We start from the raw sequence: 17,498 nt of genomic DNA, 5'->3' as shown, positions 1-17,498 counted from the left end.
CTGGTCTCTCAGCATAATTCAGGCTCGCATCCACCTGAATATCCCCTAATGGAACCACTGCCGATTCGTCGGCTATACACTTCATCAACTGCGACACATGGAAAGTGTCGTGAATCTGCCCCAACTCTGCTGGCAAGTCTAAACGGTAGGCTACCCGGCTCACCCTCGCGATCACACGGAAAGGACCAATATATCGGGGCCCCAACTTGCCCCTCTTCCTGAATCGAATCACTCCTTTCCAAGGAGAGACCTTCAGGAGTACAAGATCACCGACCTGAAACTCAAGCTCGGACCGGTGTCTGTCTGCATAACTCTTCTGTCGGCTCTGAGTGGTCAACAACCTCTGCCTGACCAGCTGAATCTGCTCGGTCGTCTGGAGTACGATCTCCGTGCTACCCATAACCCACTGCCCTACCTCACCCCAACAGATGGGGGTGCGACACCTCCGCCCATACAACAACTTAAAGGGTGGCATACCAATGCTCGAATGATGGCTATTGTTATACAAGAACTCCACTAAGGGTAGATAGGTGTCCCAGCTTCCTCCGAAATCCAACACACATGCCCGAAGCATGTCCTCGAGCGTCTGAATCGTCCGCTCACTCTGACCGTCTGTCTGGGGATGATATGCAGTACTGAAATGTAACCTAGTACCCAACTCCTCATGAAACTTCTTCCAAAACCTGGAAGTGAAACGCCATCACGGTCCGAAATAATCGAGATCGGCACTCCATGTCGCGATACTACCTCCCTCACATATAACTCTGCCAACTTTTCCGTAGAAGAGCTCTCGTTGATGGCTAGAAAATGAGCGCTCTTCGTCAGCTTATCCACGATCACCCAAATCGCATCGACTCCCCTCGCAGTACGTGGTAACTTGGTGATGAAATCCATAGTGATTTTTTCCCACTTCCATTTAGGAATATCTAGCGGTTGCAGCTTACCGTGTGGTTGCTGGTGCTCGCTGGTGCTCGGCCTTGACCTGCCGACAAGTCAAGCACCTCTCGACAAACCAAGCGACATCCCTTTTCATACAGGGCCACCAGTACTCCTTCCTGAGATCCAAATACATTTTTGTAGCACCGGGATGAATCAAGAATTTCGATCGATGTGCTTCCTCCATCAAAATAGTACGCGCACCGCCCACAAACGGTACCCAAATCTGACCCTGAAAAGTCATAAGCCCTCGACCATCCGTGACGAATCCTGATACCTGACCTACAACCCGCTCCTTCTTCTGATGTTCTGGCCTCGCAGCCTCTGCCTGAGCTCCTCGAATAATATCCAAAATCGGGGTTAATATCGTCAATCTCATACAAATATCTCGGATCGGGGTGCTTTCCGCCCTACGGCTCAACGCGTCAGCTACCACATTAGCCTTGCCCGGGTGGTACAGGATCTCACAATCGTAATCCTTCACCACATCCAACCACCTCCTTTGTCGCATATTCAGATTTGGCTGATCCATCAAGTACTTTAAACTCTTATGGTCCGTGTATATTGTACACCGAACCCCATACAAATAGTGTCGCCAGATCTTGAGGGAAAACACCACAGCCCCCAATTCCAGGTCGTGGGTGGGATATCTCGACTCATGAGGCTTCAACTGCCTCGAAGCATACGCTATCACATGACCCCTCTGCGTAAGCACCGCCCCCAAACCCGGTATAGAGGCATCACAGTACACCACAAAATCCTCCATCCCTTCCGGGAGTGCAAGTACCGGAGCCTCGCACAATTTCTGATGAAGCGTCTCGAATGAGGACTGCTGCTCCGGTCCCCATGAAAACGTAACACCCTTCCGGGTCATCCTAGTAAGTGGCACAACGATCTTGGAGAAGTCCTTGATAAACCTGCGATAATATCCAGCCAAACCCAGAAAACTCCTGATCTCGGTGGGCGATCTCGGCACCTCCCACCTCAACACTGCCTCAATCTTGGTCGGGTCGACCAATATCCCTTTCTGGTTAACAAGATGCCCGAGGAACTGGACCTCTCGTAACCAGAAATCACACTTGCAAAACTTGGCATACAGTCTCTCCGATCTCAAAACCCCAAGAATCTCCCTCAAATGTTCCTCATGCTGATCCCTAGTCCTCGAATACACCAGAATATCATCGATGAATATGATCACCGACCGATCCAGCATCGGCCGGCACACCCGGTTCATAAGATCCATGAACGCGGCCGGGGCATTGGTGAGCCCAAAAGGCATCACCACAAACTCATAATGTCCATAACGAGTTCTGAGAGCAGTCTTCCGGATCTCTTCCTCTCGAACCCTCATTTGATGGTACCCCGACCTCAAGTCAATCATGGAGAACCAAGATGCCCCCTGCAACTGATCGAACAGATCGTCGATCCTAGGTAACGGATACCGGTTCTTAACCGTCAACTTGTTCAACTCCCGGTAATCGATACACATCCGGTGTGAACCATCCTTTTTCTTGACGAACAAAATCGGCGCTCCCCAAGGTGAGCTACTCGGTCGAATGAATCCCTTTCCCAACAGCTCCTGAAGCTGCGAGGATAACTCCTGCATTTCTGGTGGAGCGAGACGATAAGGCGCCTTGGCGATGGGCGCCGCTCCCGGAATCAAATCGATACGAAACTCCACTTGCCACTCCGGAGGCACACCCGGTAACTCTTCGGGGAACACATCCGAAAACTCGCATACAACCGGAACGTCATCAATCAAATTGGGCCTCCCCGCAGCCACTCGAGTATCCATCACGTAGGCTATGAATCCATTACAGCCCTGCTGCAAACTCTGCCTTGCCCTGGCAACCGAATAAAACGCCGACCCACACAGGGTCCCCTCGCCATAAACCGTGAGCACTCCCCCACTAGGGTCTCAAATCATCACCAGCTGTCTCTCGCAGTCAATGACTGCTCCAAACTTGCTCAACCAGTCCATGCCCATGATAACGTAGACATCTCCCATAGCTATAGGAACCAAGTCTATAGGGAACTCGACCCCAAAAATCTCAAGCACGCATCCTTGAATCACCTCAGTGGCGTATACCGCTTTCTCATTTGCTATAGCAACTCGCAGGGGTCGACTCATCACCTCCCGATCAATACCGATGTGCTGGCTAAAAGCCAACGAAAAAAAAAGACCGACTCGCACCTGAGTCAAATAATACCAAAGCAGGCACATAATTCACAAGAAAAGTACCTACGCATATCATAATATAAGCACAATATCTTAGTATAAAGGTAAATACATGAAAGAATACATACCGGCTATGACATCAGGCGCCGTGCGAACCTCCTCCGCAGTCAACTGGAAAGCTCTCCCGCGAGCCTTCGGAGCCTCGGCCTTCACTGGCCGAATCTCGGGAACCCTAGCAGCAGGCGTAGATCCCTGGTGAAGCTGGGGGCACTCGGCCTTCCGATGGCTGGTCTGGTTGCAATGAAAGCAAACCATGAATCCCTTGGGGCAATCCCTAGCAATGTGCCCCTCCTTGCCACACTTGTAGCAAGCACTCGATCGGCATGCCCCCTCGTGACCCTTGCCGCACTTTCCGCAAGTGCAACCCTTCTGACCTCTGGATCTCGAATCGGCGGACTTGGTCCGCTTGGCTGTCGGTTGAGACTGAGCCAGCCGCCGATCCATCCGTTGAGACTCGGCCTCCTCCCTGGCCTAGGTCTCCAACTCGATCTTACGCTTCCTGGCATTCGCCTGAAGCTCAGAAAAAGTCTGATATGACGAGTTCGATACGAACTCCCGGATATCCCTCCTCGGCACTCCCAAATACCGACTCATCCATGCCTGCTCCGTGGACACCTGCTCGGGGCAGAACATCGCCCTCTCATGAAACTTTTGCGTGATCACCGTGACAGAATCATTACCCTGCTTGAGGGTCAAGAACTCCTGAACCAACCGTTCCCTCTCCACCTGGGGAACGTACTCGTCTCTGAACATAGCAGTAAACCTCTCCCAAGTCATAGTTGAAACCTCTGCTAGAGTGAAGTTCGCCGTCACGAACTTCCACCAATCCTTTGCTCCCAGACGGAGCTGGTTCAAGGCGAACCGTACCCTCAGATGCTCCGGACATGAACAAGTGTAGAAGCATCCCTCGATATCAGCAATCCATCTCATTGCAACGATCGGATCCTGCATCCCGTCAAACTCATGTGGCTTCGTGTTGCTGAACTCCCGGAACAGCAACGAGTCACCTCCCTGTGGTCTACCAGCGGCCACAACTGCGGTAGCTGCAGCGGCTGTGGCCTCAGTCAACGCGGCGTACCGCTCATCAAATGTCTCCATCAGCGTGGTCTTAATAGACCCAAACATTTCTGGAATCTCAGCGCGGATCGTTGCAGCTACCTCCTCATGAATCATCTGACGAAGCTCCTCGTCAGTCACACTACTCGTACCAGGTCTGTGTCGTGGCCCAACCATGATGTCTCTGAAATACAACATAAAAATATCAGAGACTCTATCGGGCATAATCGCACTCGATAACGCAGTCCTACTCAATCTTCGATACCCAGGGATTCTTACTTGGGTTGCCCACTGACCCGGTGTCCTTAGTAGTATGGGCCCAATACTACCAATTACACCGCGTCAGTATTCACCCCAAGTCCTCCTCCCCAAACCCCGAATCCTGAGTACTCTATTCTTGTCATACACTAGTTACCCACTCGCTCTCAAGCACCTCATAGAAGCAGGTTTCCCTAGACTAAGGCATCACAAAATCAAGCCACTCTAGTCCTAATATGTATACCTAGTCTACTAGTATGCGTATCATATCATATCATATCTCATAACACATATTGTAAGAGTATTTTGGGGATTTTACCGTTCGGGTGCTGGCTAAACGTACACACTCCTTCTTCTTTGGTTGTTTCAAAATCACTTATCAAATTTCATTGATTTATTAAAATTTTCTCAAATCCCCGGTTTGAGTTCAGTTACGCCCGAAGGTATACCTGAATCCCTCAAACCAAGGCTCTGATACCAACTTGTAACAACGTAATTTTTAAACCAAATTTTCATTTTTACAAACATCAAGCATCGAGTAATAATTTAAGTTCCAATGTAAATAATATTGTCACGACCGATTACATAACAAAGTTCACAAAATAGTTTCCCCGAGTGTGTGTACGATCACGCCGGCGCCTTCCCACGGTCCTCGCTAGTACCTGAAACACATGACACAACAACTGTAAGCATAAATGCTTAGTGAGTTCCCCAAAATATAACCTACGCACATACTCCTTTCCAGGCCCTGACCTTCCGGTCCATGTGTCTCAGGGGACTTCCGTCCCAACTGGGTAAACCTTCCGGTCCTACCCACGTCAACCTTATGGTCCATTTTACAACGCCTTCCGGTCCATAACATAATGCCTTCCAGCCCATAACAAGCATATCATACATGGCACATATAACGAATAACTTATCACACATAATGCATACATCTCACATCATATTCGACCTTCCGGTCACACAGTCAAACCCTTTCGGGTACAGTATAGTGAGAAGACTCACCTCGTATGTCTCGATAACTCGTGAACCCTGGAAATCACTCGTGCTCGAACCCCCGAGCTGTAATCCTCCTATAACATCATATATCTATAATTATTACTTGTACCACTAAGGTTGACCATCCTTATCAAGTCAACACTGGTCAACTTGGTCAACAGTCTTTGGTCAAATTGACCGGACTCGGCGAGCGCACTAGAGTGACTCGGCGAGTCTACGCGTTTTCACCAACTCGCAAGGATTTTCCCTTTGACACGTCGAGTACTCCCCTGACTCGACGAGTTCCACATGGGCATGAATCACCGGGCCACTGCGACTCAACTCGCCGAGTCGCAAGGACAACTCGGTGAGTCCCAACTCAACTCGGTCCACCTGTCAAATACCTTTCTAACTCTCTGTGACTTACTGAGTCACCCACAACTCGGCAGGACTACACACTGGGTGGTCTCAAGGAAAATCTTCAAGCTACTCGTCGAGTCTGTTCTTCAGACTCGGCGAGTCCATGCCATGCATCAGCTAAAACTTGCTTTTGCGGTCAGATCTGTTCCATACACACATAGATCTGGCCTTCCCAAGTTCATTTATCACGTAAAGTCTCAGTCTTGGCCGCCATGCAACACATACAAGGCTCTTTTTGGGGAAATAACCTCTAATATGGCAACCCTAGCTTCCAACTCAAAAGAATGGACATAAAGCATATCATTTGGGGCCTTCTGGACCTGCTAAGGTCCAGATCTAGGCTCTATATCTCCATGGGACCTTTCATACTTCAAATCCAAGCCAAATAAGGCAAGAAGAAACCCTAGATTTGACACATCAACCAAAATACGAAGTTTAGCTCTGAAAGTTACCTCAAGAAGGTTCCCTTGATGAAATAGAAGCATATCCAAGCTCCCCATCTCTTCAAGCTTGATGTTCTCCTTCCTTTCTTGCAATATCACACAAATTGATGAACAAATAGCCTCTTATCCAAAAAGATTTTCTTTTGTTTTGTCTTTAAATTTTCGAAAAATCAAAAATCCAAAAAGATTTTCAGTTTTTTGTATTAATTTTCGAAAAATTCAAAAACAACAAAAATATTTTTAATTTTTTTTTTTTTGAGAATTTTGTTATAGACTTTGCTGATGATTTCGAAGGGAAAGAGTAGGCAGTATTGGGGACAGGTAATTTTTTTCGTATGCATCACTATCTTTTTAATTATTCGAATTAGTTAGGTTGTCCCTAGAAGCATGTTGTTGCATGTCGACCAAAGCCTCCATGACTCAATGTGTGTGTACGAAAGCCTTAATGAAATTTTCATACGAAAAATTCTTCCCAATCAGGCTTATATTCACATTAGTCTCTGCGCTACCTTACTCTTCTCACAATGAGTTAAGAGTTTTCTGTTTGGTCCAAAACATAACAGAGGTACTTTTCGTGTCTTACACCAATCTTTTTCATCAATGCATTCTTACACGATCACACACAAAGACGTATATCCGAGAAGTCTCTGATCAAACCTATCAAGACCTAGATATATCAAAATTTTGTGTTAACGATCTGACATCATGAGTCCGTGATGAAAGTGAAACCCAAACATCTTGAAACTTAAGGAATTGACGGGGAACATTGTTCCAGATATTAAAGAAACTTTTGTTTCCGTACCAAAATTTGAAACTCCAAATCATATTCATTTCAAATGCGTGGTCTTGATCAAACATTCGAAACCCAAGATGTTTGTTACCTAACAAGATCCAGAACACAAATTTTGTTTTTATGAATATGATTTCAGTGTGAATTTCATTCGAATATCCTTGTCATGATCATATTTTTCAAAGCAAACTTGTCATTGACTACACTAGTCAAACAAGTAATTTCTGTTACAATTTATCACCTTATGTTTAGGTTGACATGTAATGAAATTTTAAACCAACCTAAGAATTACTTTTAAAAGAAGCCCTTTGATGCTTATCAAAAAGTAGTCGATTGTACTTCACGATAACATACACAAGTTGTTGATCATCTCTCTTGATGATTAAAGAAGCAACCTTTGCCCGGGGTTTAACTGCATTCGTGTCAAATTGCATTTTTGACATCACTACATTCCAAATTTTTTTTGTTACTTGTCTAACCTTTCTTTGGAACACTGCACACACAAAATCCTTGAGGTTCTGAGTAATACCAACTCAGGATGATGATTTCGAACATCTGGCATATGACTTCGCTTTTCATCCCAAAAGTGAAAGAGCTTTGCCTCTATTCGAAGGGTTCTAACGGTTACTATTCAATAAAGGGGATAGTGACAGGCTGTGTAACCGTGACGTATTGTATTCAACCCGATTTTCTAGGAGATGTGACAAACGCTTTTTAACGCATGGCTAACTTTCCGCAGAACTGGTTCGATTTTCAAGGTGTCACGTTGGATTTCAGTAAATGCATCCCGCTTCAAATTTAAATCATCCAACGTTACATATAAAAGGGGGTTTATAGTACATTCTATGTTTACGCGATCAAACACTCCAAAATTCCCAAAATTCTTTGTTCTTCATCTTCTTCAAACCCTAACAATGGCGACTACTTCTCATGTTGATGCTTCCACAGAAGATACATCCTCAATACCAGTTATGAAGATTCAATCTACCAATTATTACGTAAATGGTGAACTTTCGCAGTGTCTGGAGGAATTCAAGATGCTGATTGTTGCATTAAAACACTCTGTTTTATCAAAAGCAATGTTCAACTCTTTTTCTGTTCCGTTATCTTGGATTTCTCAAGCAGGATCTACAGCTACATACAATAAAGCCACTGATTTAATTACCTTTCTTTTAATCAATGATAAAAAGGTTAGGCTTTCCAAGAAACTGTTTTGCCAGATTCTTGATATCCCAAATACACCTCCGTTTCTTGAATTTCAATTCTCTGAAATCATTCACATGTTTAATGGAATGGGATATCAGCCCCCATTGTCAAAGATCAGTGATTTTAAGAAGTATGGTCTTCCAAAACTATTGAATTTTTTGTTTGGAATATTTTTGCGCTGTTTAACCGTCTAAACAGTTGGCTTGGATAAAGGAAGAATGGAGATATATGCCATGGTGGCTGGTCTGTATTATGATCTTCCGGCTGATTATTCCACATAGCTATGGCAGGAGTTACAGAAAGGGGTAGAACGCACGAATGTTGTTCATGGCATTTCGTGTGCTCAGTACTGGAGTCTTATTTTACAACATTTCTACAACAAGGAAGGTATTTTGGTCTCTAATGAAGAAGAAAAGGTTACTTTTCAATCTTATCATTTTCCAAAGGAGGTTGTTGATGATGCTGACGAATTTCCAAGTGTTGCTCGGATTCCCGATGCAATGCTTAAAAGAGTGGATCCTTTTAATCCTATCTTGCAGGCATATTTAAAAACCTTCGATTCTTCTATTCCTACGGGAATTTTATTACCACGTGAAGCAAAGAAGTCTAAGAAGTCGAAGAAAGATGAGCCTACCTCTCCTGAGAAGAAAGCGAAGGGCTCAACCTCATCCAAATCCACAAAGCAGAAGCCAGAAAATGTTGTTGTGATAGTCGAAGCAACGAAAGTGATTACACCAGTAGTGGAAGAGTCACAAGAAAATGTGGTTATTCCTTCGAAAACAGGGATGTTCCGAAGAATAAAGATGAAATCCAAGCATAAACGCAAGTCTTCATCTCAGAAATTGCTTCGTAAACCTCAACTTTCTCATCAAGGAGTAATGTTTCGTGAGGTTGTTGTTCATGTTTCTCCCGCATCCAAAAAATGAGCAGTCGAAGATATGGCGAAGCATTTATCCCAACCAACGAAGAAGGCTCGGAAGATTGTTTCCTCAAGTGAGTCTACTGAAGAGGATGAACGAGTACCAGAAACTCCAGAAGTCACCTCTATTCTTACAAGCTCAATTCCAGAGACCACTATCATATTCACCCCTGAAGTTTCGATTGCCAAGTCAATTTTTGAGGAGGTAAGAACTTCAGGCTTGGGTGAAAATGTTTCGAAGGATGTAGCTCAAGGTCCATTTATCTCTACTCCTTTTGAATCATTTGTTTCTGTTACACCAACATCAACCATTCATCTTATTTCAACTACTATCTCTCCAACCTTTAAACACATCCTCAATCAACCAATCACTTCCATGTTCTCCTCTCAATCAACTGATACCCCCAAACCAACTTCACCCACTGAAACAGATCATGAAGGGTTTGGAGGAACATTCGAAGATTTGGAATTTCAAGATGAAGAAGAAGATTTCCCTGATCACATGCTCATGACCATGAAACAATACAAAATTTTGAATCAAAAGTTGAACTCCATTATTCAATCCCAAGTTGATCTTGGAGGGGGTTCATCAATTTCCAGTTTGGTGGTTGATTCAATGTTAAAGATGTGTGAGTCAAGAATAATTGCCAAAGTGTCAGGTATGTTGAAGGCTTCGGAGATAGTGCTTATGGAGAAGGTTGATTATTCAGATCAAACAAATGAGCTTCGTCTTAAAAATCAAAGATCTGATTTTCTGGGAGAAGTGAAATATTTACGAAGCGTAGCAAAAGAACGACATGTTCTTTTTGTTTAGGAGGTTAAGAAGGTGAGAGAGGATGTGAATTCGAAAATCCAAGAGCTTCATGAAGAAATGAACAAAGAAATTTTATCTATTCAACATGATTATGCGTCCTTACATCAGAAGTTCGATATCATATGTGATGCAGTGACTAAATTTGTCAAAATGTACGAAGGTTTGAGTCCACAAATTGCTCAAATCTCCAAGTCTGAAACTGAAAATTTTGAAGGAGTGATGAAGCTGTTGAAAGAGTTGAAGGAGATATCCACAAAACCAGTTTTGTCTCCTTTGATCACTACTGAATTTTTGTCACAAAAATTTGTACAGTTCGAAGCTATTCTGAACAAGCAACTTGCTCCACTCTTTCGCATATCTAGTCTTCTTCCCACATCAACTGCCCCTCCTGTTTTCACAGGGGTGCAAGGGGGAGAAAGGAAGTCCACAGAAGAGGAAGCGAAAGTTGTGGGGAAGGTATTTTCTTCGAACATCCCATCAACGAAGCCAGTGTTTGTGTCTGCTCAACCAGTGACTTCAACAATTGTTACAACATTGCCAACTACACGAACAATTTCGAAAGGAATTGTTATTGGTAAACCTTTGGAGTTTGGTGGGAGTGGTTCGAAGCCAAAAGACTTAACTGAAAAATATGCTTCGAAAGACAAAGGCAAATCAATTTTTATTGAAAAATCCAAGGAAGAAAAGAAGGTTGAAGCTGAAGCTGAACTCGAGAGAATGAGTCTTGTTCAAAGCATCATGCCTCAGAGGGCTGGAGATCCGAAGGGTATGAATAAAGGTGATCCAGCTAAGCATTACAATTATGAAACAATTGAAGCCTTGGTTGCCTTTAACCACATGTACTCATTTGAAAAGAAGCCAAAACAGAGTTACGTGGTTACAAACACTGATGCTTGCCAGTTGGATTTCCCTGTTAATGAGATGATGTTCATCATGCCTCAATTTAAAGCAGAAGGGAATTTCAAAGAAAAGGATGAAGGAACCCATATGAAGATTCGATTTCATGCAGTTCTGGGTAAATCTCCTGAGGAAGTCTTGTCACTAATCAAGATTAAAAAGGTGATTAGCATGAAGAAAGATGTGGTCTTCGAAAATATTGTTCAAAATGTGAAGTACATTGTGGCCAGGGCAAATGGTAAAACATGAGAATTCACCATTGTTGACTTTCCTCTAATGAACTTGTATGATCTTATACAAGTTGCATTGCTTCTTAAAGACAAATCTTTCTCCTTTTTGCAAAATATTAATCCTGAAGAATTCAAACTTGGACTTGCTCACATCAAAATTTTCATTGAAAACTATTATGAGTGCCTTGCACTAACTGATGTGGAGCTGGCAACTACAAAGGGAATGGAAGTTAAAGTTCCAATGGCTCCTTCATTAACTCAGGCTGAGTTAAAGAAATTTGCAGATGGAGAAATATGTTTAAAGCCATTTGGAATTGTTTTTGCTGGGAAGGATAAAGCTGGAAAAGCGAAGAGATTTTTGTTTCAAGCCAGCGAAGTGGAGAGATATTCAACATCTCAATATACGAATTTAATAGTTCGTATAAACCACTGTAAAAAGAATAATGAAGGCGATAAGAAGGAAATGAAGAAGATTATTTCTTGGTATACTGAAGTTTGAAGAGTTTTGCTTTACTCCATCACTCTACTTACAAACTGAAGACTTCAACTTTTATTACAAAGGGGGGGAGTGCTAGAGTCAAAGTGTTGTAATAGTCGAAGTTTGTATTTAGGGTCTTCGAACCTTTCTGTATTTTTATTTTACTAAGGCATAATATTCGAAGCATAATGTTTTAGTCCTTAGTATACTTTTTGTACGTTTTCCTCTTCTATAAATAGGAGAAGTTACTAGTATCTTAGTAACGAAGTCTTTACATAATATTGATTGTACTCTGTAAACTTAGAAAAAGCGTAATAGAGCCAAACATATCATATTTACATCGGTGTTCAAATCTCTCATACTTAATTTGAATTAACTCTATAATTCATTCTATACTTGATTCTTTGATTCATCAACGTAATTTAGGAAAAGGGGTTTCTGTTCGTAACTTACGCCGGTGAATCCATCTTCCAAATCCGTACGCATCTTCGAATTTGGCTGAAGATATTATCTGATTTCAACGTTGAATGGGATTCGATTAAAACTGATACGGTAGTTGAATATAAAAAATGTTTGATTGTTCATCATTGCACACAATGAGGACTCTTCGATCATACTAAAAAATGAAGGGCAACAAGTTCAACAATACCTTTGAAGAAGCCATTAACCTTGATGATGACGATTTCGTGAACATTCATTCAGGTATTGCTCATTGATATTCAAAAACAATTTTAAATTAGTTTTTGTGGTGAATATGACGACTATTTGGTTTATTTTTTAAATACAAATATTATACTGATAATAGAGTTGAAAATGTAGATGTTTGAAGTTTAAGTTAGATTCTTTGTTGAAGATGACGAGAATCATATTACAATTTTTGATGTTGTTTTTTTAGGGTTTTGTTGAAGACGACGACTGTTAGCCTTGTGTGTTTCAATTTGTTTTTTCTTTTTAATATTTTGATATTATAATCGTAATACATTTAAGAATGTAGGTGTGGTTGTATCATGGAATCTATATAGAAGAATGTTTTGTTTTTCAAGGGTTTGATATAGTGAATACTGGTTATTCTAATTTTTTTTAATGATTTTTGTTTATAAAATTTTGCAGGAGGTTCTAGTGTGTTGGTGCTTAGTATAGAACCATTAGCAAAAACAAGGTCAAATGCCATATTGAAAAAGGTACTTCTACAAGTGATATTGTGTTACTTTTGTATGTGTTTGACTATGTGATGTTGTTTGGTTTATTATGTGTGAAATATTATATGATTAGTCACGTGCATTCAGTATTAAAAACTTTATGTAATACTTCAATACAAAATATATAGTAGTACTAAATTGTTTTGTACTGAATATACGTTATGTCTGATAGAATGCAATGCTTGCACATCTATTCAATATTGAAAACATTTCGAAAATGTATACGTTATGTAAGAATTCAATAGATAATATATTTTCTAGTATTAAATATTCTGCACTGAATTTTGATGTGAGAAACATTATTTTATTTTTTAAATTTCAATGTTGAAGTTTTATTTGTGTCTTATTTCAAAATAATAGTATTCAATAAAAAAAGAAATTAAGCATTGTGTATGAAATTATTCAAATAAGAATTCAATAGTATTTGACTAGTATGTTTTGTGGTTTTATGTATTATTTCAAAAGGTCATTTAAAGGTTAGATTTAGTATTCCATACACAATACTTTATATATGTAATGCTTCAATGCAGAATACGTTACTGTAAAAAAATTGTTTGATGGTTTTGTATATGTTGTATGATTTAGTATCCACATTCAAATATATGATATTTAGGAATCTTCAAAACAAAAAATATATAAAAAACAAAGATGCGTGATTCTTATTGGGGTATTATTATCCTATGTGTGTTGACATGATTAACATTATTTGATTAATTACACTATGTGTGTTAGTATGTAAAGAAGAAATCATGTATGCAATTCTTTTATATGTATTCATTATTAAAAACATAATTGTGGCATGACTTAAATATGTTGGACTGAATTTTGATATGCTAACATTAATTATTTTTTAAATTACTGTGTATATGTTTTATTGGTGGAATGTGTAGATTTTATTCTCACTATAATGGTATGTGTTATTGTGTATTATTTCAAAATAATAGTATTCTATAAAAAAATTAAGCATTATGTATTAAATTATTCAACTCATAATACAATATTATTTCACTAGTATGTATCGGGGTATTGTGTATTATTTCTAAAAATTATTTTAAGGTTTAATTTAGTATTCAATATAGAATATGTTATGTGTTTTATGCTTCAATACAAAATACAATATTGTAAAAATTCTTATATGTTTTGTATCTGTTGTATGATAATTTATTATCAGTTTACGTTTTTCACATACATGCATATTATATTTGTGAATATTCAAAACACAAAAAACATATAAAAAACAAATATGCATGATTGTTAATGGTGTAGTATTATCCTGATCATGTGTATGTTATTTTGTGTTTATTGTAGATGAATCAAGCATTAATGTCAGTAAGAAAAACAAGAGGAAAGAAGAACATTATGAAGATAGTGAAGTTGATCATGTTGTAAATGTAAGAAGAAGCGGTAGGAAAAAAACAAAAGTAATAAACAATGAAGTATTAAAGGAAGTTGATTATAAGAAATGAATGAAGAAGAGAAAATTAAAAAGAGAGAATATAGTAGAAAATGAAGATGTAACTGCTGAGGATGACACAACTAAAGAGTTGCAAAAATAAGTTGTCGTATGTCCCCAAAATCAATGTATATGGTGGTAAAGGGAATGTCATACACTCAGAGAGAAAATGGTGAGACGAATGGGTTTCGGTGCTTTCCTTGATATAAAGTTAGATTCAATACCTTCTAGATTGGCTTACTACTTGGTGGACAGATTCATAACTAGAACATCGACCATTAAGATTAAGAAAGGGGGAATAAAAATTACAAAGAAAACGGTTGAAGAAATGTTTGGTTTGCCAAGTGAAGGTTTAAACTACAACCAATTGGTGGAATGCGATTTTTTCCATGAATTAAGTTGTCTATGGTATCGGGAAAACAATATGTTATCTTGAGACATAAGTTCATGATTATGTTCCTCTACACACTCATATAACAACCATGTAGATCTTCCTTTTATCATACTAAATCTTATACATGCATTACATCCAGTCCTTCGACTATCAGTCCTTCTTTGAATCTTAGTTTTGATTGGGTTCAATGTATCAATAGGACCTATATTAGGAAGATATTGTATGTTACACACAAGGTATCTCAATTTAATAATACCTTGCGCATTTTTTCTATTCGCTCGTTTTTCTGACATCAAAACCTACTGCAAGAGCGTACTTGTAATACATATATGTTATATCTTCATACGACTTGTAATGACCTTTGAGTTTCGGCTTAACTTCATTAGGTACCATTGGAATCCAATACTGTTTCCATTAATAATCACATGTTGATGATTATGATTAGATTGATTATCATCAAATCCACTCAATGTCTCGTCTTCAATTGAATTATCACGTAAATCGTTTGCATCTTTATCAATATTATCATAAATGTCACAATCTTCTCCTTAAAAGAAATGATGATGAATTAACATAAAATATACAACCTGAATAAGAGAAAATGAAGTTAACATTTAAGAAAAAGTGGACGAAATTAAACGTGGATTTTGACCAGTTTCATGTTGTTGTTCATCGAACGGACTCTCATGATAAGTACAATCTATTCCATCCTGCATTGAATCGAAATCATCATGGCCACCGTCTACTGTATGACAATCCATATGGATCAACAGAATAATCGAATCGTTTCAACGACGAATCATATGATGGTTGTAAGACTGATAATACGAAATTAATAATACGTGGGTTTCAATTGTGGAATATGGAAAGATCAATTAGCATATTTACAGGCAATTTGTTTTAATTAGTTGTTTGACTTTTGTGTAAATTGACATATTTACCCTTAAAATTAAATTTAATTATTTTTTAAAATGATGAGATTTGATTGGTTGTAAATCGTCCTCACATGTTCACACTATATATATATATATATAAAGGGTCATGGTCTTTTGCGAACTCATATTTTTATGCGAATAAATCTTAAAATTTGAACATTTTGTGCGATATTTAAAAAAGAAATGACATAAAGCACCAAATCGGTCATATAGAAGCATATTCAAAAAAAATCTCGAAAAAAATATGCATATACAACAAGTGCATATGTGCATTTTTTACGAACTTTGTGAATTTTCAATGTTTGTGCATATATGCATCTGTTCTAAATGCACATTTTTTACGAATATGCTTCTTTAGGATTGATTTGGTGTTTTATCTCATTCTTTGTAAGAAAAACATCACACAAAAAATCACATTTTAAGAGTGGTTCACGGGAAATATAAGTTCAGAAAAGATCCCGACCTTATATATATATATATATATATATATATATATATATATATATATATATATATATATATATCATTATATACTTATAAAGGAAGTATTTTTCCTTTCACCACATTCATTTGAAACTCCTATGACTTTTCAATTTCTTTATAATAATCATTATAATTTGGTTAATTAGATTAAATAAATATCAAACCTAAAGTGAAATCATATATAAACTAAATTTCAATATTAAAATAATATATTTACTTCTACTTATAAAGTTATGTTTTTTTAACTTTTAACACATTATACTTAATTTATTAGTTTTAATATATATTGTTGGATGTAAACCATTATCATTTTAAATATACAATTTTGGAACAATTTGCATAAAATACTTAAATTATCAATTTAAATATAAAATTACAGGGTCAACTTAAATATAAGTTTTAACAACTCGAAGAATATTTTATAAATATTTAAAAGTGATAAATTGTAATGTCTTTCTAATAATGATTATAAGTTGGTTAATAAGGTTAAATAAATATCAAATCTAAAGTGTAATCATACATAAACTAAGTTTCATTTTTAAAATAATATTTTTACTTCTACTTATAAAGTTATGTATTTAAATTTTAACATATTATACTTAATTTATTAGATTTAATATGTTGTTATATGTAAACCATTATCAGTTTAAAGCTACAACTTTTGAATAGTTTGGACAAAATACTTAAATTGTTAACTTAAATATAACATTAGAATGTCAGCTTAATATAAATTTTAGTTCCACCTAAAAAAACCAAAGAATATTTTGTAAATAGTTAAAAGTGATAAATTGTAGTGATAAATACAAAAACTAAATTGTAATCTCAATTTAACTAAATTCCTTTCTAAAGATATTTTTATAATCATTAAAAGTTTTCAAATAAGTAGCTTAAAATAATTTATAATAACAATAGTTAAAAATAATTTCATGTAATGATTATATTATTACCTTTAAAATTAAAAAAAAAAAAATAGTGTTTGATGTTTTAAATAATTATAATGATAGAAATTAAAACATTAAGCAAATAAATTTTAAAAAATTAGTTAACAATAACAACAACTATAAATAACATTAAATCATTTACTCTATGTAATTTTATTCATGTGTAAATCGCAGATATAAGTCATTCAAACGGTTGAGATTATGAAGTTATAATAAATGTATATATTATCATATAATTCAAAATAATCAGCATATTTTATCAATTTAGTATACGAATTATTATAGCAAATTTAACAAAAAAGTTATTTTTATATTTAAAAAAACATATTTTGTAAAAACTTCAACTATATAGTTGTTTCTGCGCATTACAATGTCAACTTAAATATAAATTTCAGGTTCACTTAAAAAATCGAAGAATATTTTGTA

Source organism: Lactuca saligna, chromosome 5 (assembly GCF_052625555.1).
Source record: "Lactuca saligna cultivar CGN05327 chromosome 5, ASM5262555v1, whole genome shotgun sequence".
Classification (NCBI taxonomy): Eukaryota; Viridiplantae; Streptophyta; class Magnoliopsida; order Asterales; family Asteraceae; genus Lactuca; species Lactuca saligna.
The sequence above is the reverse complement of the archived record's forward strand: the minus strand, read 5'-3'. Positions refer to the sequence as shown.